The following is a 26,905-nucleotide window of genomic DNA, read 5'->3' as shown; positions in this document are numbered from 1 at the left end:
AGGCTGGTGTGAAGCAAGCAGCAGAGTATAGGTTAATGCAACTACACTCTCATTTTCTGACCTGGCTGAGTTATTTAAAACACTTCTTCTACTGAACAGGCCTCTGGCATGAATGCGCTGCTGCTGACCTACTCCCCACATCCAGCCATGCCCTCTTTGGAAAAGCTGTCTATTTTTCCCTCGCATTACCGAAGAGAGGTATTTCTTTTCAGATTCTCTCCTCCTCCAGCAATGCATTGTGAGGTGTCACTAAAGGTGGGTTTGGCCTTCAAACACCTGAATTTGAAACAGAGAGATCTTCTGCTGCTGCTTAGTCTGACTGTAACCTTCTACAAGTTGCCTTTTTGCAATTGAAGTTGCATTATGGAGGCTTTCATCATATCCTTTGCTGCACAATTGACATCAAAGCTGGAAGTGAAACAATACCAAAGTTGCTGTTTTAGACAAAAAACACAGAGATGCATTGCTTATACTTCTGGGTTTCCCATAGTGTCAACCTACCCACCCACCCCCCCGGATCTTTGTTCCCATTGCATCTACAAGTTAATATCGGGGCCATAATTGTGTCTGTGATGCACTGTCTCTAAGCAGTTATTTTCCATTTGAATGAATGTTTGCTGACTATTTTTATCTTAGCAACCGGACTCTAATAGTGCAGTCCTCAGCAATTTCCTGCTCCCTGTCCACCCACATAATTCAGCCTCAGCTAACTCTTGTCAGGCTATGTTTTCCCCACTATAATTTTTTTTCACGTCTCCTAATGTTGGAGCCCTCTCCATTTCTACATGTGGCAGTTTTATCAAGTATCTGCCCACCACAAAAAAGATTCAATCATGGATGGAAAGCAGCAGTGGAGATGAGGGCAGGGCAGGGTTTTAAGGCACTCTGCTGTTTCATTTCCTCTACATTCAGTTGAGCGATGACTATTTTGCTAAGTACCTGTAAAAGTTGATGTTAGGCTTCATTTTGGACTCATCCAGACCAGAGGATCTGAAAGGGCCAGTGCAACAAGATGTGGGTGACATGAGAATTGAAATGCCACTGTTTCTATTTCTTTAGACCTCTAAAAGTAAATAGAAGCCCTGAGATTGAATGTCAATGCTGCACCCATTGGCCCTGCAAGATGAAACTGTGCTGATGATTAGACCTGGTTTGTAGGGTTTGGAGGCTTGTTTCCAGGCTGTATTTGGTGCTGTGTTATCAGAACAGACTCAGTCCTTGGGCAGGCAGCATCTGAGAAATGCCTGGGCATAGGAAGGGTATTGGGAGTGGGAGACTGAAGCTGTTGTTCAATTTTCAAAATACCTATTTAAAATTCTTTCGAAATAGCTCTGTCAATTTGAAATCTGGTATACTTCTGTTGCTGGATGTAATAACGCTCATTGTTACTGGATCATAATCCTTCATACCACCTCTATGGGATATACCTGTACCAGATGGATTATGTGGTTCAAGGTGACACATCGCCATTGTATTCTCAAAGGAGATTGAGAAATGCTATGGGCAATTAATTCTGTGAAAAAAAAACCACGTAAATAGAATTAAAATGCATTAATAGAATTTCACAAATTTCTTGGTATTGTCTCTGAAGAGAGATAAATAGCAGGTGAATTTGTGTATATAGATGTAAATTAATACAGTCAGTTCTGTTCAAATATAAAGATGAGCTGGGGAAGATTTGAAGTAAAATGACCATCTGGCTTTGACTTGATCAATGTCCAGAAGGCATCAGCTTCCAAACAGAATTAAGCTATGAACTGAATCTGGAAGACTTTCCAAAAAAAAACAAAGAACTGTGGATGCTGAAAATCTGAAACAAAAACAAAAATTGCTGGAAAAATGTCAGCACGTCTGGCAGCATCTGTAGAGAGAGAAACGGAGTTAACGTTTTGGGTCCAGAGACCATTCTTCAGAACACTTTTGTGCTCTTCGTAACAACTGTGAAATTCATGTCGAGAAAGGAGTTGTTTTCAGTCAGTGTGCAAGGGATGTACAACTACAGAGACACAATTTGCTCATCAGTGGCTGATGTTTGGGAAGCAGACATGAGATCTTCAATGTGCCACAGGTCATGGTCACTGCTTCCCAGTATAATAGAAAATACTGGTTGGCTACCCTTTTGGAGACCCAGCCCACTGTCTGGTTCCAAGGCTGTGGGCTCGATGGAGAACCCCTCACCCCAAATGCAGCAGGAGATGAGGGCTCACGTCTGGACACTTCAGCATCGGTTTGCATTTCATTGCTCATCACCTTAACAAATGTGTCACTGATAATTTAAAAAATATATAATTTCTCTTGAATTTGACTCACTGTATTACAGATCTTACAACTACAGATTTCGAAGAACGTAGCAATATGCTGAAGACTTGCACGGGAAAAGAATTCTGCCTGAACAGCTTTCTTAGTAGTGCCCGTCTCTGAAATTCCTCACTGCACATAGTGTTGAATTGGCATTTGAATTAACTGTAGAAATTCATTTTTCTTGTAATTTAATGATTAAGGAATAGGAAATAAATGCATTTTTAGGGGCTTTCTTTTAAGGGGTTTTGACCTGATGGGGACAAAAAAGTGATTCATTAGACTTTCAAAATTCAAGATGCTTCTTTCAAATGATTCCTTCGTACAAGTCATATTGATGAATTATATTCAATATTCTCCACGTATGTTGGAAGTCCTTTGTGGCAAGTGGTGATATTTAATACTGGAAACTACTTTGTGATTCAGAGGCATAATTAAAAGTAGATAATATGATGCAGAAGGCATTCGGGGTGACCAACTGCTTAGTTGATTTTTAAGTGGTACCTTTATCTTTAAATGTGGAAAAACAGTGGAGTTGGAGGGAATTAATGTGGGATGAAGAATGCTAAAGGCACAACCTCCAAAGATGGGGAAGTACAAAGAATTGCACAAAAAGTAGGTCTTAAACAGTCATTTTTGGGATGGAGCAATTTAGAAAATTGAAAGAAGTTGCAGATGCTGGGAAGGGAACCATTCACGTGGTTGTTTTACACACTAGGGTAAGATTACTTTTTAAATTTTAGGAACTAGGATGCAGTATAGAACGGCAAGAATAGATGAGATGTGGGATAAATGTAAGCCGTTTTAAATGAGTTGAAGCATGAAAGATGGAATGTAACCTTAGGATTTGAATAGTAATTGGAATGTTATGACGAAATGAGGAATGGTGAATCGGCTCCCTTTTTAACGCCTTCCCTTTTAGTTGCATCAATTTTTCTTTTAGCTTGCAGCTATCGCTTCAATTAAAGCATAGGACTAATTAAAATTGAACAATTACAAGGTTTTGTTGAGTGAAAGAAAGGGGAATTTATTGCTTGCTAATCTCAAAAATGGAGAACATGATAAAGATGTGACATGAAACACAATATAGAAGTTTTAAAGGGGAATGTAAGCTTGATACAAGAATAAGTCTGTGTAGTTTAAAGATCTTCAAGTCCTTGAAATTTTAGATTTTTAACTGATGCTGCAGTTGGTGATGGTGGCAGAGTTCGTAAATAACTTTTTAAGGTCTTGATGAGTGGTTGTTTCTGCAACTTGTTTTTCCAGGTTCTGTCTTCTGAGAGCCTCGAAGAAACGGTGTAGAGAGATTGAGACTTCCAACTCTTGTTATAAATCAATTTTTCCTTCTCTCCTCTGCTGCTGTACCAAGCAGCCATTGAAATACAGTAATCTCCCTAGTATCTGGCATGGATGGCAGGGAAAGGGTGCTGATTTCTCAGGCAAATGGAAGACTGAGGTAATGTTAGTGGCTGCTGGGAGAATTCAGCTCATTGCTGTTACAAAATGAATGTGTGTTTTTAAAAATAAGCAGCACAAACGAATGGTTCCCGTTCAAATCTGGGGATTCTTGCTGCAAGCACATAAAATAGTTTCAAGGTCAGTCTTGAATTTAAAAAAAACTACAAGAATCCACCCATACAATGCTTGCAATGCAAGTGAACACGTTTATGTGGACTTGTCTAAAGATCAAACCAGAGCAGGTGATCAGCCTGCTCCATCCATACTTTCAGCTATTAATGACTTGGATGTGGGATTAGAAAGCACTACAGCCAAATTTGCAGATTGCATTAAAATAGGTGGGAAACTTGGTTGCAATGAAGAAATAAGTAATTTCCAAATGGATATGGAAAGCTTGGGTGAAGGGGCCAAAATTTGCCAGATGAAGTTTAACAAAGATAAGAGTGAGGGCTTCAAAGTGCTTTGGTGCAGCGGGATCTGGGTGTCCTTGTGCATGAATTGCAGAAAACTAGTATGCACGTACAGCAGGTAATAAGAAACGCAAATAAAATTTTGACCTTTATTATGAGAGTGTGAGAGAAGGGAAATGTTGCTGTAACTTCACACCATGTTAATGAGACCATATTTGCAATATTGCATACAATTTTGGTCTCCATACTTAAGTGGGGTGGTGGGGGGGAAGAATATAGTTGTATTGGAGACAGTTTAGAGGAGGTTCACTAGATTGATTCCAGAGATTAGGAGTTTGCCTAAAGAGAGATTGACCAGTTGAGGCCTGTACTGTCTAAAGTTTAGAGGAATGTGAGGAGAATCTAACTGAGGTATATAAGATGTAAAGGGGATTGACAAAGTAGACTTAGCAAGGATGTTCCCTCATGTAGGACAATCTAGAATAAGAGGTCATAGTTTTAGAATAAGAGGTTGCAGATCTAAAACTGATAAGGAATTACTACTACACTCAAAGTATTGTGATTCTGTGAAATTCACTACCGCAGAGTGCGGTAGATGATGGGACATTGAGTAAATTTGAGGAAATGGACATTTTTAATTGGTAATGGGTTGAAGGGTTATGGAGAGTGGGCAGGAAAGTGAAGTTGAGGCTGAGTGAAATAAGCTGTGATCACGTGAAATAGTGAAGCAGGCTCAAAGGGTTGAGTTGCCTAATCCTGCTTCTAGCTCTTATGACTTCTTTTCCTTTATAAGTCTTCTCCTTCCCATTTCACATATGTCATTTGACTTCATTTTGGCAAACCTAGCAAATTTTAGATTAATACTACAGCTTTTAGGAAGGGAGATTGAGTTTTGCCCCAGTGACTGTGGAGCTGCAATTATAATCAAGTTAGGATGGTGTGTTGCTTGGAGGAGGAACATGTAGATGATGTTTCTGTGCATCCACTGCCCTTGTCCTTAGAAATTGTAGAGTTTGCAAGTCTGGAAGATACTATCAAAGGACAGCATGGCAGCAGTGGAAGAGTTTTCAGTGTTGGTGTGGTTAGTCACTGGTGTAAATCATTCATCAATTTTGAGCCTGTACCATCATTTGTCTAGATCATGATTGATCTATGTCTTAGCATCTGCTACTTGTCTTGAGTTTGTAACACTTAATACTCTTGCCTAACAAATCTGTCAACTGATCAATCAAACATTTCAAAACACAACCACAATAGTTTTTTGGGGAGCTACTTCCAGATTTTGACTAATGTGTGAGAAAGTATTGTATCTGATATTACACTTCAATGGCCTATTCATGTCTGATAAGAGACAATACCTGAATCATAAGTGCTTTGAAAAGCAATGACTTACTAGGTGAGGAAGTTGTCAGTGTGTTTCTTGTAATGTCTTGAGATGGAAGCTGTTTGGATTTGGTCTGGAAATCAGGCTACCTTTTACTTTTATTACTTTCTCAATTACATTTTGTTTATTTAAATTATTCTTCCATTTGGTAAATTGTTTAGCTTTCCCTGTGTTTCTGGCATTTTGGCATCTTCTTCTGAAAGACTGAAAGTAAATCTATTATTTCCAGATGTTCAAACACACCGACCTAATTCTTGAAGCCTTATTCATGACCTGCCTTTCCCCCTTTTGAACCTAAGAGTTCTCTCTGATTCTTGTCACTGTTCTCTTACTAATTGTTCAGGATCTCTCTTTCTCTGTTCAAAAACACCATTGTTGCAGAAAGTTTAATGTTGTTAATGTAGTGCGTTTAACACACAGGAGCACTGAATTATCGGAGATAAGGAGGAAAATGGACAAATTCTTGATGAAAGAGTTAAGGTTGAAGTCTCTTAAAGGCGGACGGAGAGACAGAAGTTTAAAGAGAATTCCAGAGCTTTGTGGGGCTTGGTAACTGAAGGTACGGCCACCAGTGATGATGCATTAAATTTGCTGGATAGAATCTGAGGAGTACAGATATCTTGGAGAATGAGGGATGAGTGAAATTATGCGAGGTGGTGCTTAACTAGGAGATATAGGGCAGTGGGCATAGGGATGATGGCCGCATGAGATTTGCTGCAGGTTATATCATGCAAAGCAAAATTTTGGATGCAGTTATGTTTGTGGAGGATTTAACAGGGGAAATCAGCCAGGAATATCTGATGGTATCAAATTCATGGATGAGAGTTTCAGAAGCAGACGAGCCAAGATGTGGTTGGAGGTGGATATAGGCAGTTTTAGTAATGGTGCTGAAATGTATAGTCAGTTCTACCTTTGTCTCTAATGGATGTTTAGCTTCCTTAGTCTTTTATAACAATTTAAGTCCCTCACTGTATAAATGTTTTTGCAACAAATTTCTGATATCAAGTTATCTAGAGGTTCATAAACAATTCCCAACAAGTTTTGCATCCCATTCTGTTCCTTACAGCCTGGAGTTTCTAAACCTGCTCATCCTTACTGAGAACACTTCTAATGTTACAACAGTATCTCTTGAAAAAGTGCAGAAATGATGACAATTTCCATGTTCTTTCTAAAGACAAATTAACTTAGCATATTAATTTCCCAATTATGTCTTTTTGTATCCAGGTTTTGGTGATAGCTACTTTGTCTTGCTATTTTTGAAACTGAATTGAACTTTGCTAATTCACTTGTTTTATGCCACATGTATTAATGCAGAAAATTGAATTTACCAATTAATGCAGTTGTGCTTTTGTGCTAATGTTATTTTCAGCGTCTATTCTAACTTGTCAAATTCTTTGTTTATGTTTCATCTCTTACATTACATTGAATTATTTTGTCAACGTTGAAGTTTCATTTATTGCTTTTGACACTGTTGGTAACTTGGGCTTTGCTTTCATTGAATTTCTTTTCCCAAAGTCTCTTAGTTTATTTTTGTGTCAGCTGTCTTTCCCCATCCCACCCCAGTGGGAGCTCGCTTCATATCTGTCGCCAAGAGTGAGCACAACCAGAAAGACTGATTAAGGGAAGGGTGGAGAAATCTCCAAGGTGTTGCTGTGGATATTTTTAATGAAGGAGTGTTGAAATAAAGAAAGATGGTTTCGTGAAACTGGGTATATGTCAAAGATAAATCCTATCTTGTGGTATTTTCATCTTCTAATGACTGTTATGGACCACTGAAATCTGATTCTAGAGATTCAAACATACATTTTTGTAGGCACAGGTTTTGGGAGGTGACATGTTGAAGTGATCTAAGAGAATGAGGCAGTTTGCAGGAGCATGGTGGGGTCAATTGAGAATGAGTTAGAGTGGGTGATGATGGTTTTGAAAGATCAATGGTCAGTACCCAAGGAACAGAAACAGTTTCCAATGTTAGCTGGCAAGGAACTAAAAAGGATGGGTGACCTTCAATTTTGTGAGAATACTGTCACTGGTGGGCCTTGTGGGAAATGGGAGAGAAACTAGAAGATAGGATTGGGGAATTGGGATTCATGATTATGAAAGGAGTAGCCAAAACAGTTGAAGTTTTGTCAACCGACGAACAGCATCTTTGAAAGATGGTAGCAGAGAAATTAAGTTGGGAGCCTCTGATTAATTTCCAGGATGATCCTAAATGACTGTTTGGGAGAGGGACATGATTATTATGATACTTGATGTTATTCAGCTCGGTATAGTGATTGAGGATAAATCAGTTGCGACAAATGTATTCAGTTTGTCCCTTTGACTTGTGATATTGAAAAGAGCGGTATCCCATGATATGGACTAGGCTGTGCATTTGAGGGTGTTGATGAGGGACAAATGTAAGAAGTTGTAGGTGACTAAGGGTGGTGCAGCAAAAGAAAATTAGTTGAGGGCCAAAGACTAAGCATAAGTAGATAGTGGAACTTTGTCCTGAGTAAAGATATTTTGGCTGGAGTAGGATTCTTGTAATAAACAATTTAAGTCTCCAAATTTTACTTCCTGTTGGGAGTTTTTGGTAATGCTTTTGTATTGACAATTTATCTGTGGGAATTTCCATAAATAATTTCCCAGTAAACAAGTTGTTCATTGTTTGAAGAATCATGAATTTTTTTTTTTGAAGAGATCGTTTTCAACATTTACAGGCTTTTTGTCTTCATCTTGCCAGTTTTTTTTAAATAAACTTGAGCATATTTTGTATTTGCATTACCCTGAGCAAATCATAGCCCAATTTTCAAAGTCAGTTTTTTTTTTCTGATTACAATTTATATTCGGACTCCAGCATCTAATATACAAAGCTTAGCAGAGAAGCAAGCTAAAAATGCTGATAACCAAGGCCTCTGCTGTGAGCATTACAAGCATTGCTTTGCACAGTTTCCAAAAAGGATTAGACATTTTGTATTTTTTTAAAAACTGCAGATCTTACATATGTTTAATCAATCTGTTCTGACATGTTATGACACACCTCTGGAGCAGATTGGACTTGAATTTAGGTCTTCTGTACTAGGGAGAGGGTCACTACTGCTACATCACAAAAGCCCTAACTGGTGGATCTTAGTTTTGCTTTCAATCAAAATATTATAACAAAAGTCTAGTGCAAGTGGGACTTGCCACAACATGCCCTCCCACCTATTTCTGTATTGTCAGAAAGTTTGAAGATGTTACACTTTGCCTCTCCTCCAAATCAGTCCATTGATCCACTGACCTTTCCCTTAAGTCTGTTTTCCCCATAAGCAACTCTGTCTTTGTACCTCTGTAATTTAAGTTGAGGCCACTGGGTTAAGACCCGAGTTGCTCTCCCTGAAACTGAATTTGAAATTCTACTATGTTGTGAATGCTACCTCCTTGACTATGAGACTTCCTCTTAATCCTACCTCGTTATTTTAGATCAATCAATGTATAATGTGTTCCTGGGTAGGTTCTGCAACATTATGCTCTAATCAGTGATCTCTGATGCACTCAACAAATTTGTATTCTGTGTCACCCTTGCCCGTCTGATTAATATACAGTTAATATGCATATTAAAATCACCCATGACAATAATGGTGACTGCCTTGCATACCCCGATTATCTCTGATTTATGCTTTGTCCTACCAAGAAGCAACTTCTCAGGGGCATATACATAAGTTTCACCTGTGACTTCTTTCCTTTGCTATTCCTTTTATTTTGATCCAAACGATTTGCGCATCATGGTCCATTGCACCTATATTACTACTAACCATGGAGCTGCTAGCCTTTATTAAAAAAAGTTAACCCCCCCTCCACCCCGCCAACAAACATTTCTTTTGCCTCTTCTTCTGAAACATTCAATGCTGAGTTTCCAGTCTTGGTCATCCTGTAATTGTGTCTCCATATTCAGTCATATTCATTATTTTCTTTGTGTTATCAACCCATCTATCTTGTTACAATTGCTGAGTGCATTCAGATAAAAAGCCTCGAGCTTTGACTTGTTATTACTGTCTGGTTCTGTAATTTCTGCTGCACTTCAAAAGGTGTACAATAACATTTCTAAACAGCCTAATTTAAAAAATCTGCAAAATTTCTTGCAGGTTTAATTGATCCACACTCTACAAGTCAATTTTGCGGTACTATAACATTTGGTTTTAGTGACCTGATGTTTGGGCCTTCACCTGCAATTCTGTATTTCCAAACGTGCATGGACACGGTGCCACTTCGCACTGGTGTTGGCAAAAACGCACAGCCACTTTGGTGTACACCAGCAATTGTGTCAGCTATCAGGTTGGTGAGCAACCACACTGGAATGTGTACAGAACAAGCCAAGAATTGAAAACATCTCTTCTTTTATTTTGCTATCTGAAGACTTACTAAAATAGGATCTAAAATGAATTAAGTTTTGAAAAGGGAAATTATTTTTTAAATTTTTTGGTCATTTAATTGCAGAATTTAAGTCTCTCTATAAAAGGAGCTTTTCAGGCTCGTGTAGCAGTAACTATGAAGTTAATGTACTGCTAACATAATTCTTTTCTAATATTCTTTTCTAAGATTTTCACACCAAGATTAATTGCTTATAAGTGAAATATTTTGTCCATTCTATTTTTCTCCAAGATTTCTGCTTGGAAGGTTTTGGGAGAAGGATGGGGATTGTCAAAAGCATGTTTGCTGGAGAAGTATTGAATAACTAGCTACATTTTGTGCATTTCTGTAATTCTTCACATGTGCAGATGCCATAAGTGGCTGTCAGTTTCGTTGGAGTCATGGTGATGAATGCTGACAGTTTTGACTATTGCTACCAACACACGATCTGGGACGTTTTGCCTGTTTAATAGCTGTTATTTCAGTAACAGTTTTATTCCACCCAATTTTTTCCCTCCTTTTGAAGCCAACAGAAGGATGTTGACAATCTTAAAAAAAGGAGACATTGAACGGAACCCACACTGTCACTTGAGTATTGCATTTTTCTATCTAATATTACCAACTTGAAATTTTAATGTCGCTATAATTAGTTATCCTTGCATTTATTTTCATTTTGTAAAACTTGGTGAAACAGCCTCTTGTAACAATGTTTTGTGTTTCTCCTTGATTTGCTTTTATGGCAGAGTGATGTACTTCAGGGTCATGAGCATATCAAACCTATTTAGTAAAATCAGTTGTTTCTATGCTATCATGTATTTGTACTTAAAAATTAGGGGTTTTGACAGGGAGAAGAATTGTAAAAAGAGGATGCAAATAGAAGATAATTGGCAACTTTGTTGGAAGGTGCTAGTGTACCCTTCACTATACTGGGTTGATTGACACCTTGAGCTCCTGGTGATATTCTTTTCATTTAATTTTGTGTATTGAACTGTTAGGGTTTAGAATGCACTGCCTGATGGGGTAGTGCAGACAAACATAACTATTGAAAAAGAATTAGATAAATAATCAAGGAGAAAAAAATTGCCAAGTTCTGCGAAAATGTCAGGACAGTGGGATTCATTGAATAGTCTGTTCAGAGAGCAGGTACAGTATGCTGAACAGTTATCTCCTATGCTTTGTGGTTCTAGGATTTTGATTACCAATACCAATGTTTATCAAGTTTAACCATGAGTTGTCTTGTGCTTGTCTTTGTTTGATGTCCTGCAGTATGAGGAATGTTGGGCACTGCATCCATATTTGGGCTGAAGTTATCAAGTGCCGGTTCACGTTTTTTAAAAAAATTGGTTCGTTTCTAGATTTTTATTTTTGTGTATACGAACTCCTACAAAAAAAAACCCATTGTCAATGCTGAAGTTCCTCAAGGTACTATGCCAGGTCCAACCATTTTTGACTGCTTCATTAGTGCTGTTTTCTCCACCATAAGATCAGAGTGGGGATTTTCATTGCTGAGTGTGCAGCGTTCAGCACTGTTCACCACTCCTCAGATATTGAAGAATCTTGTGTCCCCAAGAAGACTTGGACAATATCTGGGCTGTAACTGACATATGCTAAGTAAAATTCACATTATGCCAGTGCCAGACAATGACCATCCGCAACAAGCGAGTATCTAATCATCTCCTCTTGACAGTCAATGACATTACCATCACTAGATGTCCTACAACCCGCACTCTGGAAGTTACTATTGACTGGACAATCCGCATCAATACAGTGCCTTCAACAGCAGGTCAGAAGCTAGGAATTCTGCATTGAGTATCTCACTATCTGTCTCTTCACTGCCTCTCCACCATCTACACGGCCCAAATCAGGAATATGATGAAATACTGTCTGCTTATCTGGATGAATGCAACTCGAACAACATTTGAAACTTGGCACCATCCAGGATAAACCAGCTTGCTTGATTGCCACCCTATCAAACACCTTCAACATTCATTCCCTTCACTACTGCCACAGTGATGTTGTGTATCATCTAAAAATGCATGGTAGCAACTCCTCAAGACTGCGCAGGCAGCATGTTCCAACCTGCAACCTCCACCACCTAGAAGGACAAGAGCAACAAATGCATGGGAATATTATTGCTGCAAGTTATCCTTTAAACCCCACACTACCTTGATTTGGAACTATATTGGTGCTCCTTTATGTGGTCACAATCTTGCAACTCTAACTGAGCGTAACTATCCTCCAGGGGCTGCAGTGTTTAAAGAAGACAGCTGATCACTGCCACCTTAGGATCAATTAGGAATGGGCAATAAATACTGTCGTAGCCAGAGATGCTGACATCACATTAACGGTTTTTACAAAATCTTCCAAAGGTGGTTGAAAGCCTGACTCTGTAGCTGATCCTTTTTGATAATTGACAAGGTATGAAAACTTATTTACCCATGAACCCTATCTTTCAACTACTGCTTATAACTTGCTAGGTTTTTAGACAGAACTTTAATAATAACTTCCGTTTGTTCTGTTGCATTTAAGTCTTGTGCCGATACCTACCCAAGTTAGCAAGTTTCTTAAAATTTAGATTTTAAGCTAACCACTTTTCACACCTCTTCCAATAAGTTCTTCCCATGTCAACTCCTAGTCGTAATAAAAGTAGGGTTACCAAATTTTATTGGAGCACTTGTTCTATGACAGTGGAACTGATAATGCCAGTCTGTTTTTATTTATTCTTTTATTTGCCTTTCAAATTTAAAAACACATTTTTCATCAGTTTAGAAGTTGCCAACCCATATAGATTGTGAAACTAATGAAATAAAAACCAAAAGACTTGCAGATGCAGTAAGTCAGAGACAAAAGTAGAAATTGCTGGAAAAGCCCAGCAGGTCTGGCAGCATCTGTGGAGAGAAGAGGTAATGTTTCATGCCGAGTGACCCTTCCTCAGAACTGATGGTAGCTAGGAAAATGTCAGTTTATATGCAGAAGATTGGGTGAGGGGAGGCAGTAAGGAGTAAACAATAGGTGGGGATAGAGCCCAAAGAGCGAGAAGAGCAGTTGGACAGACAAAGGAGTGGATAACGATCTGGCTAGGAGGGTGAAGAGCTGTTAATAGTTAGTGGCTAACATTGGGTAGTGTGTAATAGCAGACTGATAACATTGCCTGGTTGTGGGGATAAGGGTAAAGACATGGGAGAGCTCAGGCCCTACAGTTATTGAACTCGATATTGAGTCCAGAAGGCTGCAGGGTCCTAAGGTGGAAAAAGTTTATCTTTTTTTTTTTTTTTCGTTTCCAATTTCCACCCTGCTCTTATCTACACTTAATACATCTCTGGCTTCTCCCTTCCCTTCCACGACATCTGTTTCAATTTCTGGGGATAGACTGGCCACTAATGTCCACTATAAAACCACCAACTCCCACTGTTATCTGGACAATACATCCTCGCTCCCTGCTTTCTGTAAAGACTATTCCATTTTTCCGTTTCCTCCTGTCGCATTTGTTCCGATGTTCTAAATCACATTATATTCTATGCCACAGTACTTAATGTTATGTAACAGTTAACAGATAGTTACTTAGAGATAGTAGGAACTGCCGATGCTGCAGAATCTGAGATAACAAGTTGTAGAACTGGATGAATACAGCAGGCCAGGCAGCATCAGAGGAGCAGGAAAGCTGACATTTCGGGTCGGGACCCTTCTTCGGAAAATGAAGAAGGAAATGAATTTTTCTGAAGCAGGCTCCCGACCGGAAACGCCAGCTTTCCTGCTCCTCTGATGCTGCCTGGCCTGCTGTGTGCATCCACCTCTACATCTTGATAGTTACTACTTTGCTGAAAGTAAATGTTCAATGTTGTATTCACTTCATGAGCTGTAGCTATGGAGTCAAAGATAGTTATAACACGACTATTTGGTTTAAATTTATAGTGTTTAAATCCAGCCTAAAAATCCTTTTAGACAATTAAAAAATTTAAAGAAAGCTGTACTTGCGATCAAGTGTAATTTTTTTAGAGTATTTTTGTCTCTCCTTCAAAAGGGAGATGGTGGTATACTTGACCTTCCTAACTTAGCTAATCTGTCTCCGTGTTTGTGTATGTTGCCTTTTTAAGAGTTGTACTCTGTCTTTTGTAGCAGCATGAACTGACCTTGGTTGTTCATTGTGTGTCCACAAAAACAAAGTCTTGTCTCTTTATGAATACTTGACATTCAGCTGGTCCTTCCATCAGACTTCTGTCACATGTATGTGGCTACCCTCCAGCTACAACTCTTCAAGGTTCATAGCATTTCTGTATTCTCCTTTTTAGCTTGGCATGTACTGAATGATGGTTAAAGTGCATTTTATTTCTGTTTAATTATTATTAATTTCGTTAACACTTTTTTCATTAAATTGGTTGCCTCTTTTACACCACCACTCTTTTCTGCCTGGCTGAACATCCTCGTTTTATTGAGTAATTTCACTCAAATTGTGTGCCATCCTCCAATAGGTGTTGCTTTGGGTCGTTGTATGAGCTCTAGTTATGTTTGTCTTGATGTAGAGTATGTGGTGCATTCCTTATTGTGGTCCTTCTGGAGGATGGGGTGGTGTCCATTCCCCAACTCTTTTCCAGTACATTGATGCACTTCGCTTCCAATTTCCACTTTCTCTCACCTTCACATGGTTGAACTCTCCATCCCTTTCCCATCCTCAAATTGTTTGTGTCCGTTTCTGGGGATAATGATCGTTATTCCAGCAACTCCCACAGCAATGTCATCTTCACTTCCTGACCTCCTCTTAAGGAGTCCGTTCCATTTTCCCTGTTTCTCTACCTCTGCATCTGTTCTGATACACTGTTCCTCAACAATGCTTCTAATGACGTTCGATTTCCACACACTTCCCCATGCCACACTGTCATGACCCTCTCAGGTACCTGATCCATTTCCCTGACTTCTGTGCAACTTCCTCCTCCTCCTCCGAAATGTGAAAAGATTCCTCACTTTCCGTTCCTTTGACAACCTCTAGCATGATGTTGTCACCAAGCACATCTTTCTGGCCCCTGCCAGAATTCCAAAGTGGCTTTTTGCTCCATGACACCCTGGTGCACTCCTCTATCAACCCCTTCCCACAGCACTTTCCCATGATATCGCTGGAGGTATGACCACTCCTTATAACTCCTGTCATCTCATCATCCAAGCCCCCAGTCATTTCTCGATGAAAATGAGATTTATCTTTCAAATTAGTCTGCTGTACTTGCTGTTCATAACTTGGTCTCCTCTACATTGGGGACAGCAAGTACGGATTGGTTAACTGCAGAACACCTCCACTCATTTGCAGCCTTGACCCTGAGCGTTCGGTTGTTTGATTTTTCGCTTTGTCACTTTGCTTTCACGTTCACATATCAGCGCCTGCTGCAGAGTTTCAGTCAAGCTGAACACAAACTCAGGAAAAGACACTTCATCTTTTGAGTAAGCACCTTACAGCCTTCTGGATTTAGTCTTGAGTTCAGCAATTTCAGCCCATGAATTGTCTCCCATGTTATTAATTTTATGCTATCTGCTGCTTTGGATTTTTTTCTGCTTTTGGGAATAACTGGCATTTAAACTCACTTTACCTGTTTACTGCAACCATTTTCACTCCCTTTTGTCCATGTCATCTTTATCATTTAATCTTCCTATCCCTCTTCTCTAACCAATTACTTCCCTCTGGTCTTCCTCCCCATCTTGCCATCGGATGGTATAATATCCATCAGGTTTCTGTCTTCCTTCCAGTGTCATGGCTGATCATTGACCTCGATTATCTAATCCCGTCCCCTCTACATATCCCTTGATCTCTTTACCACAAGACTTGTATCTGCCTTCTTGAAAAATCTCAAAGTTTTGGCCTCAAACACTCTCTCTGGTCAATGAATTCTACAGGCTTACCACTCTGGGTGCAGAATTATTTCTTCAACTCAGACCTGAAAGGTTTACCTCTTATCCTTAAGCTATGACCCCAGTTCTGGTCCTCTCCAGTGTCTGGAACGTCATGCATCTAACCTTTTGAATCCCGTTAGAATTCTTCAGGTTACTGAGATCTCCACTCATTCTTCTAAACTCCAATGAATACAATCCTAACTGAAACAAAAACAGAAGTTGCTGGAAAAGCAACTTCCAGCAACTTCTGTTTTTGTTTCTGATTTACGGCATCGACAGTTCTTTTGGTTTTTGTTTACAATCCTAACTGACTCGCTGTCCTCATGCATCAGCCCTGCTACCCCAGGAATCAATTTGGTAAACCTTTGCTGCACTCCCTATATAGCAAGAACATCCTTCCTAAGATAAGACTAAGACTGCACACAATATTCCAGATGAGGTCTCACCAATGTCCTGTATAATTGCAGAAAGACATGCATTTTCCTGTACTCTAATCCTATTGCAATGAAGGCCAAAATACCAATGGCCTTCTTTACTGTGTACTGCACCTGCATGCTTACATTCAGCAACTGATGCACAAGAGCATCCAGGTCTTCTTGAATATTCCCCTCTCTCAATTTACAGCCATTTAAATAATAATCTGCCTTCCTACTCTAGCGAACAAAGTGGATAACCTCACATTTATCCACATTGTGCTGTTATACATTTGCCCACTCACTCAGCCTACCCAAATCACATTGCTTCATCTCTGCATCCTCCTCACAGCTTTCTATGATTCATGGTTTTCTTTCTAACTCCCTTTTTGAATCATGTGATTACATTAGTTATCCCACACTCTGGAACAATTCCTACAGATTGGAGAGGATCTTGGAAGATGACCACCAATGTATCTGCTATTTCTTGGGCCACTTCCTGAAGAAATCTGGAATGTAGATTATAAAGCCCTGGGGATTTATAAGCCTTCAGTCCTATTTGACTCAATGTTAACTCTTTATAGATGCTGCCAGATGCACTAGGTATTTTGAGCACATTCTGTTTTTATTTCCCATAAGTGAAGGTTCTTTTACTACTTGTACTTGGGAGAATGCCCTACTTTTGTACAGGAAGAAAAGTTTACACATCATGTATTTGGCCTTGTACACTTTGAGGATGGTGCCCTTTGCCTAACTTTGTTTAAAATATTTTTTATAATTTGTGTCTGTGCTGTAGTTACCATTCTCAGGAACCTGCCCTAAGTCTACTGCATGTTTCCCCATTGTTGTTACTGAAGCTTGGATTTCCACACAGTTAACTATTTGAAATAGTTTTGTACTTCCAAGCAAGGAAATGGATAGGCCACTGTTATTAAGCTTTCTATTACCTGGTGGAGTTACTCTGCTGTATCCTTCCAACCAAAGAAATTTGTGAATGCATGAGACGTTGTATAGGGATTAACTGACATTCAGTTAGATCTAAACGTTCAGTCAACATTGGCTACAATATTTGGTATATTGATGAACCAATTTTTTTTAAAAAACATCTATTTTTAGTTTTAGAATTTAATTTTGAAGGTTATGTTCCTGGGTATTCTATGTATCCTTTTCATTGAGAGCTCCACATTTAATTTTCACTCCTGACTGTTTACAGCGGACATTAAGTACATTATTCATTTGACGGTGATTCAGACAGACACTTGCTGTCTAGCCAGGCTGAATGGTCTGGTTTCCAAAGGGATTTATGTGCATGTTGCTATAGAAAATTTAATGTGGTTAAACTGAAATATTTTGCTTCACTGAAGATATCTGTTACAGTAAAATTTTGCATCTACACTTCTAACTATGGTGCAATATATTGTGAATGTTTGCTAATGAAATGCTAATTATCTTCACATTTGTTCTGAAGTTTTTTTTTTGCAAATGTAACTGAACACAGGTCCATTAATGTAAGAATCTTTCAAATTGTTGCTAGGATTTAGAAACACAGCAGAGAGAAAGGCATTGATATGCTTTGAGTAGGTAAGTAGAATGATAGGCTGCACCACATGTTTGTGCAGTATTTTATACAGCAAATATATAACTAAAGATTTCCTCTGTACGTATCTGCTTTGCATTTTTCAGTAGCTACGTACTGTTGTGATCAAGTGTTCTATTACTGTAACCCTGAGACTCTCTTTACTGTCTCTTTGGGCTCTTTTTGTCATGACTAATTCCTTTTTACTTTCATCTGTTTTGAAACAGATGTCACAAATTGGCACATGGTCTCAAAGATCTAAATTCTCTTGATCGTATTGCTTAATTACTAATTTTGCTCTTTCTGTATGATCTCAATCTGCGAACTTCGGTTACTATACATTAAAATGAAAAGAAATTGAGAATTAACCCTTGGTATACTCTTTTCATAATTCCCTGCAATTTGGAGGCCCCTTTTTTGTTTATGGTAGTTTGTTTCCAAAACAAGTTTCATTCTACCTATTTGTATAAATGTTTCTCCTTCACCTGATGGGACCATGTATTGTTTTCATGTAGTTTCTCTAACTTTTTAAAAATCTTATTTGACACTGGAGTCCTCTACAATCTACTTCCTATCTACTAAATTTGCTCCAAAAGCAGGGGTGGGACCTCACCAGCAGAAGTTGTGTGAAGCAGGCACTTGAGCCTTTTTTCTTTGAGGTTAACATCTCATTCAACTTTTACTGTCTTGGATGGAAGTTTGGGCCCCAAGGCACTTTTTGAAGAGATGAAGAATATCTCTTGAATCCTCAGTGCATTCCAGTACTAGAAATTCTGTGGTGCTTTTTCTTTTTATTTAAAATAAAGCAGTTGATAAGATGTAGGGTACCTTTAAATCAAGCATGGGATATAATACATTGCTGTTGCAGAAGAATTTGCAGTGCACATTTGTATAGTATGATTGTATTGTTAATATGAAAAAGTAATGTGCAATAGCTGAAATGTATTTGCTTGGGACAGGTACTTGTTATTACAACTTCCTTGATGCAGTAATTTTCCTTTCTTTCTTTTTTTTAAAGATAGCTGAAGATCAGGGGAAAGATGAGTGGATATCCTTCCTATGTTTTAACTGTCTCTGAGCTTCAACCAATGCTCCATTTTGTATGGCAATTACAGGCTGTTGGATCCTGGTGAATTCTACCAAGTTATCTTGAAGGACTGAGCTTGAGCTGTGACAAGCAAGGGAAAGGAGCAAGCAGAAGGAAGTCTGACTTTTCTTATTGGACTGTTAATGGCTGTGATGTAGCCCATATTATGGGTGGACAGTGAATGTTATAATTTGGAATGTAACTATTTAAGTCACTGTTTTCATTGTCTCAGATTTGTTTCAATTGAATAAAATTACTGCAAAAAATTTCCCAGGTGAACAATGGATAAAGACTAGAGCATTTTTTATTTTGATTCAAATGATTTTTTAAAAATTACATAGTGCAGTAGTTTTAATACAGTGAGCATAACATATCTTTAAATACTGCAGATACCTATTTGTCTCAATGGTTGCGAGACATTTTGGGTGTTTTTTTTGCAACTTCATTGGCATTTAGCAGCATATCATTATCACAGTGCACTAGATGCAAGGCTTGCAAAATGCTAATGTTACCTCTTCTCCAGCATTCACTGGACCTGTACCCAATGAACAAGTAATGTTGAATAATGATGCATTTAAAGCAGTTCAGTGGTACAGTAAATCATGAAGTTGTAACATAAATTTTACCATAGGGAAAAGTTACGCAAAAAGAACCATTTGTAAGAAGAGCCTGTACTGAGTAACATGTTGGCCCTTTCAGTTGCCCTAAAGCAATATTATGAATCGTATTAACCTGTATCTTTAAGCACATCATCTTTAAGTGTATCAATTAAAGTTAGCTTTGGTGTCTTTCTTTAAGGTATATTTTGTACATTGATGCTGAAGTAACTAAGCAGACCATGATATTAAGTTTAGATGTGCTATTAATAGCACTGGACATTGCATAACCAGTGTGTTAGAAGATACAAATGTAGTCCAGGCCACCGTAAATTGGTAGAGCTGTTCTGTTGTTTGTTCCACCATTGCATTTTCACTTCCAGTCCTATTATGTGCATGAAGTTTACCAAAAACTGATGTGCTTCCATAGAAATGAACCAAAATTATTTTATTGGGGAGGAAAGTGCAGTTCAAAGAAAATCAGGCTATATGAAGATTGTTTCCATAATATCTATCTTGTTGAAAGGATTAACAGCTTTGATGAGTGCATTACTTTTATCTTTTGAATGGTATCTCCAGTATGTTATGAATCTTGTACAGTGAAATTCATTATGACTGAGCCCAAATTCCTCCAAAGAAGCAGTGAATTATTCCATCGTAACTGAAAAGGCAATACCTGCAAGCATACTGGTGTCTTTACCTTGTCTATACTGCCTTTTACAGCACTTAAACACTGTCAGTTGGTAAGTGTACCTCTGCAATATAGACCCACATAAATCAGGCACTATATTTCAGTTTTTGGGCAAGGGTGGTCTTAGCAACTATATAATTGAAATTGGCAGCTTGATAGGTAGGAATGAAAATTTGATCCTGTTGCAAAATACTTGTGTGCAAACTCCAAACAAATTAAGCTCAGTTGCAATATTCTCTTTAAATGACTAAAACATATACAAGAGGACACTTACAGTTCTGGAGGTTGCTGGACCCTGTGGAACTGCATCAAACCATGAGCTGATACCTTCAGGAGGGTAAAGGTGAATCCAAGAAATGGGATGGAAACATTTTTCGAAGCAACTATTTTGAATGCATGTATGGAACTAGTGGATAGCTGTTCTCTATTGTTATTTTGTTGGAGCAGAGCATCATTTTGCATGTAGGTGCATTCTAGACAAAATGTCCACCTGTATCCATTACAAGCATTTAGAGGAATTGACCAGACAACCTCTTCAAAGCCTGGAATAATTCAACTTTTTTTTTTGTCAACTTCAGGTACATATATCTAGGGAACCAGAGACTTGTCCAAAGATGCTTTCAACATTTCCCCTAGTAAGTTACCAGTTCTTGTCTCAAAATTCTGTTTTGAGGTATTCAAAGAAACCTGAATGAAAACACATATTCAAATTTGCAGATCTTCAGTGTACATGACTTACATTTTGTACAGTTTATCAATCTGTTCCTGCAAAAAATCTTTCATCTTTTCTTCATCTTAATTATTTCCAGTACCTTCTGAGAAGGAATACTTAACAATCTCTTATTGTAGTACAATTGCAAAAAAAGTCTTTATCCTATTTATAACACCATTTTCAACAATCATATGCTCGTTCGTACTTCTGGTGAAATCACTTTTTAGCGTGCAAAGTGGTTTTAGCCGTAAAAACATGGCTGCTGCTTCCTTGAGTGGAATAATTCTTCCAATCATCCTTGTGCTAATAGTGAAGCCTTAGGAGCTTTTATTTGGGTGGGGGAGATGGGGGAGGAGAGGTTAAAATTGCATGTACCATAGCTTTCATCCATCAATTTACCCAATTGTTTACAAGAGTTGATGCAGATGATAGGTGCCTTCCTACTTACACAGGGACAACTTCAGCCAGTGGCTGCTGCCAACTATAATCATTTTTTTTTAATGACTCCTCTGTTTTATGGTGGTGTGGAGACACAAGATTGGACTCCTATGTGCATTTGTGAAGCCATAAGATCCATTTTATGTTGAACAACATATTCTAGATTCATAAGACCAATTTGCTGTTGTTTGATTAATTTCATTTTCTTGGGAAAATTGAATCCTGAGGTAAAGCTCTGCCTTGCTTATTGACGGTTTTGTTTGTCTAAACCCTGGAGAGTTCCATTGTGTTAAAATATACTCTGATATCAAGATGGTAAAAGGCTGCTGCAGGAAACTGTCTTTTGTGTGTATGGCTCTCAACGGTTATAGATAAAGTTGCAACTACTCCACTTGGATAGCAGAGCAAACCAACTGGATTTAGGTAAGATGCAGAATTAAAAGACTTCTTGGAATCACTTAGAAGCTGTGGCATGTGAGGGACAGCGTAGAACCTCAATTTCAATGACCCTGCACTGAAAATGTTAGCCTCAATTGGATTTGATTTCCTGGGTTGTAAACTGTAGTGAATGATAATAGTTTATATACTCTACAGGAGATTTTCTTTTTATTTTAAGTGATTGTAGCAATGAATTTTAAAATGTGCTCTGCTGTACTTGTAAATGCTAGTGAATTGTATTCAGTCTCTGATATGTTGCTTTACAACAGATTGACATTGTGTATTTACTAGTGCATTTCCACCGTACAAACTGCTGATGTATTGGGAGTAGCAACAAGGTAAAAAGTTAATCAGCAATAAAGTCTATTGAAACACTTTGCATTTCATTCATTTTCTTTAGGGCATTGTCATCACATGTGCATTGTTATGGCTGCAACAAAACATGTTTGAAATATATCTATGTATAAAGACTTTTGCATTTATGTTATTTGAGATTTTAATGGCAGAGGAAGGTAAGGAGAAGGAAACAGATGTTACCTAACAATATCTTGATTTGTTGATACAACATTGCACATTGAACTAGATAGCTAATTTTCTTTGCTTCATCATGATATTTCCAGTTCTTAGCCGTGCTTAAAAGAATTTTAACCAATGGACCACAATGGCAAAGTTTAGTATACAAGTTCTTTTTGTTATATATTCAGGAAGATGTGACTTTCTGGTACTCTTCGGTCTTTTGTTTTGCTGTTTCTTAAATGCTCCCTTTATGCATTTGCCATAAAATGATTTCATAGAGAAAAACAAAATGATAATTCCTCACCTTATTGATTTTCAGATGTTACTAGTTTGTTTTTTGTCTTCTACAGTAAAGACAGATAATACCTGTTATTGTTATTCCTTTTTTTTCATTATTAATTCCCAAGTCATGTTCTCCAAGGGACCCTAATGCCAAACTTAGTTAATTGTTCTGATTTTTCAAAATAATTTCTAAAGTCTGTTAAGTATTTCCAGTCAGCTTGTCAATTCTTTAAAAATCGCATTTTCATCTCCTGACATTTAGTTAGAATGATACCCAAGAAAACTAAAGTTGACAAGTGTCCTGGATCGGATGACCAGTATGTTAGTGCCTTGAAAGAAGTGGATGCAGAAATAGTAGCTGCATAGTTGTGATCTTCTGAAGCTACCTAGATTTTTAGAAATGTTCCAATGAATTGGAAAATCATAAATGTAGCCCCTGTATTCAAGAAATGAGGGAGACAGTACAGAAAACTATAGATCAAGTAGCCTGACATCTACTTAAGGGGAAATGCTGGAAACTATTATGGAGGAGGCAATAGAGGTCAGAAAATTGGAATACAATCGGGTAGAGTGAACGTGGTTTTTGAGAAATGGAAATGCTGTTTGACAAATAAGTGTTATTTGAGGAAGTAACACAGAAGGTGAATAAAGGAGAACCTCTGGATGTGGTGAAGCAGAAGCCCTTCATGAGCTGCCATATTGCAAAAACTTGGTGTAAAGGATTATATTGGCATGGATAGAAGATTGGCTACCTAACAAGAAGTTGAGGCTAGGCATAATTGTCATTTTTGGTCTGGGAAGCAGTAATTAATGGAATGCCACATGGATCAATGCTATGGCGTGTTTACAATCTGTATAATTGATTTGGATAAAGGATTGATAGTTAAAGATGGAGATGGAAAATTATCAACATGGAATAAAAGAGTCAACATAGGAATTTGGATACGTGAATTGAATGATCAATGTGAGAAAATATAAACTTTGACAGAATAGAAAAATGGAATATTATTTAAATGGAATGATATTGCAGAACTCTGTACAACAGAGTGATCTCCATGTCCTGGTACATGAATTACCAAGTTGGTATTTAGGTACATCAAGTGATTACGAAGGCAAATAGAATGTTCATGTCTATTGTAAAACTTCCCGAACTGTGGGTTACAAACCTGTCGAGTTAACTTTTTGGGGTCACAAACTCCAAGCCACCAGAGATCCAAACAAGTGTTAAGTATTGTATGGCCCTGTTTTTTAAATGTATGAGTTCCTCTTGCATTTGACTTGCAAAAATGCATCACTTCACACTTATCTGGATTAAACTCCATCTGCCATTTCTACGCCCAACTTTCCAACAGATCTATTTCCAGCTGTATCCCTCGACAGCCTGTCACTACCCAAAACTCCTCCAACCTTCATGTCATTTGCATACGTACTAATCAGATCATCCAAGTTTTCATCCAAATCACTTATATAAATAATAGCATATATATATTCTATTTTATTTATATATAAATTATATATTACAAACAAGATATCCCAAAACTGATCTTTGCAGAATATTCTTCCCCCAGAAGGCAGTGGAGGCAAGAGCACTTCTGTTCATCGCTCAGTTAGATTGATTTTTGGATGATCAATGGAGTTCAGGCTTGAATGGGGAGGGGTTACAGAGGGCAGGGGTGGGTGGGGGTTGCAGAAAGATAAGAGGAGTGTTCAGGTTGCACTCAAATCAGCTGTGACCTTATCAAATGACAGAACCAGCACAAAGGGTTGAATGGCATACTCCTGCTCCTAATTCTTGTTTTAATTAATATATGTTCAACTTGTGTCCAAGCACTGAATATATAAAGAGACTTTTCATACTGAAAATGGACTGCTATAAACATTGAAACAAAAAACTAAGGTCCTGCTGAGTATTTCCAGCATTTGTTACTGTGTCAACTTCTGGAACCAGTATTGCACAACGACAAAACAATTCATTGTAATGGTATATCCTTTGGATTGTTATAAGTGAAACTAGTCACCTTGTGTTGTGTTTTTGCTGTTTTTTCATTCTGTAACATCACTATTCTGGATGTTAAGTCACTGGAATGGGCTGAAAATGTGTGGTATGTTTAAATGCTGGAAAGAGATCACTTGCTTCTAATAGACTACGGATTACTTGTCATTTGATGATACTAAATTGTCAATTATAATTGTTTTACTTGTTATGAAAGAGTGAAAACTGTTCTGTGTAAACTTGATTTTTAAGGAACGCTAATTTATTGAAATTTGGAAAATGAGCATTTCTTGCTCAGTTTCCATATTTAAGTTTTGAAATTAGGATATTCACCTTGGAGATAGCAAAATATCTTTTCTTGATCTGAAAATCATGAACAGGCATACAGATTCAACAGTTGAAGAAATGAACCTTCAGTTGTCTAGTTAGCTTATTGGGTTAAAGTCTTGCAAGTGTTTTGGCAAGTAACCCTGCAGTGTCAGCAGCCCAACCCAGTACTACTTTGATTTAAATTCTACAGGCAAATAACACACTTTTCTTTTAAAAGAAAACAAGGTGATTTTGGACCAGTTAATCTGGCCTTGAGCATATATATTCAAACAAGAAATGAAGATATGCAGAGAATGGTTATGCAAGTGTAAATCCTTGAAACTACCAGTTAGGAAATGAATAAGAATATTTAACTTAATTGATCAAAATTTGAATTTTAACACTTGCATGCTTCATGTTAGTCGTGAAGGGAATACGAGGTGAACCTGAAGACCAGAAACTAACTGTTCATTAAGAAAATCAAAAAAACATAAATAAAGTTGGCTGGTTCACAACGCGATGTGAACAGTGTTGAATTGGGGTGGACAAACTCAGAAGCCACACGACACCAAGTTATAGTCCAACAGGTTTATTTGAAATCGCAAGCTTTCAGAGTGCTGCTCCTTTATCAGGTGAAGTGGAGGGAAGCATATAGGTGCAGAATTTAGAGGTGGAGGGATAATTACCTAGAATTATCTTGTAATTAAGAGTGTCAAAAGATAAGTACAAATAGTGTGAGTGGTGTATCGCCGGCTGAAGAACAAGTTTTTTGCTGGTGATCAAAAGTGTCAAATGGTGTGAGTAAACTGTCAACATATGCATAGCTTTCAAACAACTGCCAAACCTCAAACAGACCATCATTTGCAGCAAACTACTCAGCCTTCATTAGAACGGCGACCACATCACCACACAACCCTGCAATGGCAACCTTTGCAAGACATGCCATATCATCTACATGGAGACTACCACCACACGTGGGAAGACCACGTACACGGTGGATACTGATGTGACTCAGCCAATGTTGTCGATCTCATACACGACAGGAAAGGATGCCTTGAGGCATGCTATATTGGCAAAAGCATGCAGACGCTATGACAATGGATGAATGGACACCATGCAGCAATCGCCAGACAGGAAAGTTCCCTCCCAGTCAGGGAACACTTCAGTGGTCAACAAGAGTCAGCCTCCTACATTCAGGTAAACATCCTCCAAGGCAGCTTTCAAGATACACAAGAACACAGAATCGCTGAACGTAAACTGATAGCCAAGTTCCGTACCCATGAAGATGGCCTCAACTGTGGTCTTGGCTTCACGTCGCACTACATATAACCCCACCATACTTTTCTGTATTTGTAAAATCTTCCTTATTGTTCTGTTTAGACACTGTCACCTTAATAACTTGTTATTATCTCTCTACCTTAATTAGTTTGTACAGTTTTGGATTACTTGTTACTTTGGTTAGACCCTTGTCATGAAACTCTTATACCTATCATGTTATTCCAGCCATTTTGCTTGTCTCTAGCACCGTCTTGTTTTTAAATTTTTTTGTAATTACCTCTCTGCCTTAATTAATTGGACTGTAGGCCATCTGTTCACTTGCTATTCAGGTGTTGACACTTTACTCACACCATCTGACATTTTTGATCACTTGCAAAGACTTGTTATTCAGCCTGGTGACACTGTTCTCATACCATTTGTACTATCTTTTGACACTCTTAATTACCTAGAATTATCTTGTAATTATCTCTCTGCCTATTTATTCTGTGTCTGTGTGCTTCTCTCCCCTTCACCTGATGGAGGAACAGTGCTCCAAAGTGTGTGATTTCAAATAAACCTGTTGGACCATAACCTGGTGTCATATGACTTCTGACTTTCACAACATAATGACCGTGGAATTGATTAAGAAATTTATCTTGCAGATCAATTAATTTCTGTGATGTGGCTGTCACTGGTACAGAGATAGTAGGAACTGCAGATGCTGGAGAATCCGAGACAACAAGGTGCAGGGCTGGATAAACACAGCAGGCCAAGCAGCATCTTAGGAGCAGAAAGGCTGATGTTT

The 26,905-nt window shown here is 38.2% G+C and overlaps 1 protein-coding gene across 4 annotated transcripts in view; it reads left to right on the top strand.

Moving 5' to 3' along the window:
- The window catches only part of pwwp2b (PWWP domain containing 2B), an 87,869-nt gene that overhangs the window by 16,574 nt on the left and 44,390 nt on the right, over positions 1 to 26,905 (top strand). The window contains exons 4-5 of one of the 4 annotated variants that reach the window (XR_007264272.1): positions 17,740 to 17,786; positions 18,800 to 22,118. The exons of 2 other annotated variants lie outside the window; for them this stretch is intronic. The gene's annotated coding sequence lies outside the window, so the exon portion shown is untranslated. Of the gene's footprint in view, positions 1 to 5,970; positions 5,990 to 17,739; positions 17,787 to 18,799; positions 22,119 to 26,905 lie in introns of those variants that run through there. One more of the 4 variants, XM_048608850.1, reaches the window with a different exon arrangement.

The sequence above is a fragment of the Rhincodon typus genome, chromosome 20 (genome assembly GCF_021869965.1).
Source record: "Rhincodon typus isolate 14 chromosome 20, sRhiTyp1.1, whole genome shotgun sequence".
Classification (NCBI taxonomy): domain Eukaryota; kingdom Metazoa; phylum Chordata; class Chondrichthyes; order Orectolobiformes; family Rhincodontidae; genus Rhincodon; species Rhincodon typus.
This window is presented reverse-complemented; position numbering and strand designations above follow the sequence as displayed.